The 4,200-nt window shown below is 28.3% G+C and overlaps 1 long non-coding RNA gene across 1 annotated transcript in view; it reads right to left on the minus strand.

The window, feature by feature from the left end:
* Positions 1 to 2,005, minus strand: part of LOC107844902 — a 19,061-nt gene extending 17,056 nt beyond the window's left edge. The window contains exons 1-2 of the long non-coding RNA XR_001666619.2: positions 1,869 to 2,005; positions 1,449 to 1,770 (exon numbers count right to left, since the gene is read on the minus strand). This is a non-coding gene — a long non-coding RNA (uncharacterized LOC107844902). The remainder of the gene's footprint in view (positions 1 to 1,448; positions 1,771 to 1,868) is intronic.
* Positions 2,006 to 4,200: the final 2,195 nt, after the last annotated feature.

Consider the following 4,200-nt stretch of genomic DNA (forward strand, 5'->3'; position numbering starts at 1 on the left):
AATATATACTACTTTAGAAAACATATACATGTATACTTTAAATATATACTAATTTAGATTCTATAGAAAATATATGCACATATATACATACAGTATAATATATATATTACTTAAAATACTACTTTAAATAATATACGTACAACATATATACACTACATACATACTACTTAGAAAATATATACACATGTATTTAACACACAAACACACACACACACACACATATATATATATATATATTACTTTACTATTATATATAAGAGAGAATAGCAAACTTTGGTAGTCTCACAAATGAAATTTTGTATGTGGTGTGTCATAATTTGAGAAATCGTTATTGAGTTTTTTTATTAAATTTTTAATTGTTTAACTAATTTATTTTTAAAATAGATAATAGAAAGGAAATTATAAAGTGGGAAATCAAACCTTCACCAATATAGTGACAGTTCAGGATGACAATCAACTGAATTATTTAGAGTCCCCTGTTATTATCTAATCGGTACATCTCTTAACTAACTGTATAAGGTTATATTTATTTATGATGAACGGAGTATGGTTCGTAATATTTGCTAATTACTTTTTATGAATTGAATGAGTTTTTTTATGAGCAATTTTATCTTACTTTTGAAATTACCAATAAAATCTTTTAAATATTGAAAGTTGAAATTCTTGATAAAGTTAAATGAAGGTAGTGGTATCAATAAGATCAGATTATTTTTAAAATATATTTTTTGATTAATTGAGAATTAATATTCTTAGGCATAAATTAAACATAAAGAACTAATAGATTCTCGATGTTCATTTTGATAAATTTAATTTTTTTACCCCTTAATTTAAAGTAAAACTAATCTTAAATTACCATATTAACTAACTTAAATTCTCGCCACATAAAATTGTGAACAAAATTAAGACTTAGTAAATATCTAAAGAAATATATTTTTACTTATAGGTATAGAATATATGTTCATAAACTCATAAACATATTAATATTTTTCAATTTATGGCCTTTGTGAATTGTAATTATTTTATATATTTAATCATATTATTATATAAAATATTAAATTACTTGAATTTATACCCAAACTTAGCACGGGCCTAAAATGCGCACGCTGAATATTCTAGTGCATTACCTAAATATGTGAAGACTTTTATTTATTTATTCTTTTCTAAGGAGGAACTGAGGGAGAAATGGAGAACAGGTCGAAACAAATAAATATTAACCCCTGAGCATAAAGGGCAACTTTTTCCTTTTGTAAATGATATAGGCAGTTCTGCCTTAATAGGTATCATATTTCTAGAACTAAAACTCTGTTGTACTTTCATTCTTTCTTTGATCTTAAAATTAGCTTATGAATTGAATTAATAAAATTCAGAAGTGGCTTTTCAAGGAAGCAAGAAACCGAACATAGATGGAGACCGAGAGTAAATGAGTGTGGCTTTCTCTGTAGCCTTACCTGGATGTATAATACTCAGAATCAGCCGTCTTCTGCCAAATAAAAGTCTCATGTTGCTGTGCCCAAAGAGACCAACAGAGCTTCTTAATTAATTCTTCGAATGGACTGCTTCCCTTCTTTGCATTGGTAGTCCTACTATGCTGATGCTGGGTTGTTGGTGAGGTCACCACCACTTCCTCTACCACTGTCGTGGTTCTGATTAAAGCTACAGGATAAGTCAGTTCTTCTATATTGTGACGACGACTCGCGCGTATCAGCCGTTGATTGATTATGGGAACCCTCAAAATCCGTTTTTGCTCTATAATATTTTCCAATCAATATCCTATGGATCCACCAAATCAATCCAAAAAAACAAAACAATCAAAATCAAAACTTTCATCAAAAATAAAAAAATATCCGCAACACAAAAATCAAACAAACCCGCTTCAATCAACAAATCCCTCCGCCTCTTCAACCATCGTATTCACCACTACCACCTGCGGATGAGCTGCTATATCTATCACCGCCGGAACCACCGTCAGCAGGTGGTGGAGTGGATCGCCTATCATTATAGCCATATGTATTTTTTTTTCTTAGAGATATATATGTGAGTTTTGTAGAATATACAAAAGGACACGTGGGAATAGACATACCACATATTCTCTTGTTGATTGAAAATGTTATTTACCAAAGTAGCCATCGTGTAAGACAAAATAGTAGTAACCAAGTTTTCATTTATATATAGGAGTAATTAGAGATATATATGTGAGGACATGTGGGAATAGACATACCACGTATTCTTTTGTTGATTGAAAGTGTTATTTACCAAAGTAGTCATCATGTAAGATAAAATAGTAGTAACCAAGTTTTCATTTATATATAGGAGTAATATTAGTTTTATAAGGCCCGTGCTAAATTTGGGTATAAATTCAAGTAATTTAATGTTTTATATAATAATATGATTAAATATATAAAATAATTACAATTCACAAAGGCCATAAATTGAAAAATATTAATATGTTTATGAGTTTATGAATATATATTCTATAGCTATAAATAAAAATATATTTCTTTAGATATTTACTAAGTCTTAATTTTGTTCACAATTTTATGTGGCGAGAATTTAAGTTAGTTAATATGGCAATAGATTAGTTTTACTTTAAATTAAGGGGTAAAAAAATTAAATTTACCAAAATGAACATCGAGAATCTATTAGTTCTTTATGTTTAATTTATGCCTAAGAATATTAATTCTCAATTAATCAAAAAATATATTTTAAAAATAATCTGATCTTATTGATACCACAACCTTCATTTAACTTTATCAAGAATTTCAACTTTTAATATTTAAAAGATTTTATTGGTAATTTCAAGAGCAAGATAAAATTACTCATAAAAAACTCATTCAATTCATAAAAAGTAATTAGCAAATATTGAGAACCATACTCCGTTCATCATAAATAAATATAATCTTATACAATTAGTTAAGAGATGTACCAATTAGTTAATAACAGGGGACTCTAAATAATTCAGTTGATTGTCATCCTGAACTGTCACCATATTGGTGAAGGTTTGATTTCCCACTTTATAATTTCCTTTCTATTATCTATTTTAAAAATAAATTAGTTAAACAATTAAAAATTTAAGAAAAAAACTCAATAACGATTTCTCAAATTATGACACACCGCATACAAAATTTCATTTGGCAAGTAAAGAAATAAAGTAGTTTTATCAATATCTCTATGCCAACTACACGCCATAATTTTACTGGATTAACAAATTAGTTGAAATAACTAAAGTAGTCTTGTGAGGATTACCAAAGTTTGCTATTCTCTCTTATATGTAATAGTAAAGTAATATATATATATATATATATGTGTGTGTGTGTGTGTGTGTGTGTTAAATACATGTGTATATATTTTCTAAGTAGTATGTATATAGTGTATATATGTTGTACGTATATTATTTAAAGTAGTATTTTAAGTAATATATATATATTATACTGTATGTATATATGTGCATATATTTTCTATAGAATCTAAATTAGTATATATTTAAAGTATACATGTATATGTTTTCTAAAGTAGTATATATTTAGTGTATATATGTTGTATGTATATTGTTTAACGTATTTAAAATGTATATAGGTGTGTATATATTGAAAAAAATATGTAAATTTGAATTTTTTTTTTTTTTCTAATTTTGACCTGTCAAAATCGGATACATGCTAAGTGGGCCAGTTCCGGTCTATTTCAGCAAATTTCACTGTTTGGGTCTGGACCGGATCGAGCCGTTAAGAGTGACCCGGTGCTGGATCGACCCAGAACTCGGTAAATTACATGGGCCGGTGTCGGTTTGAATCAAACCGGCCTAGTTAACAACCATACTCGATATACACGTAATTCACCACGCATGAATAAGGGGTCGTTTTGGTTGAAAACTAGTTATTCTGATATGGGAAAACATTTAGATATCCTATTGAACTATCAGAAATGACTCATTTATGCCATCAGTTAAAAATTTAGCTCATTTATGTCATCGTCGTTACAAAACCAGCTCATCCATGTCATTACTTTTTAACGGTGGATTTTCAAAAATAGCTTTACCACGTGGGCTTTTATTAGAGGTCCATGTCATTAATTAATATAAGAGAAAAGACTCAAATATGCCATTGAACTATCAGAAATGACTTATTTATGTCATCAGTTAAAAGTTTGGCTCATTCGTGCCATCACCGTTATAAAATCAGCTCATCCATACGATTACTTTCTAAT

Source organism: Capsicum annuum, chromosome 10 (assembly GCF_002878395.1).
Source record: "Capsicum annuum cultivar UCD-10X-F1 chromosome 10, UCD10Xv1.1, whole genome shotgun sequence".
Lineage (NCBI taxonomy): Eukaryota > Viridiplantae > Streptophyta > Magnoliopsida > Solanales > Solanaceae > Capsicum > Capsicum annuum.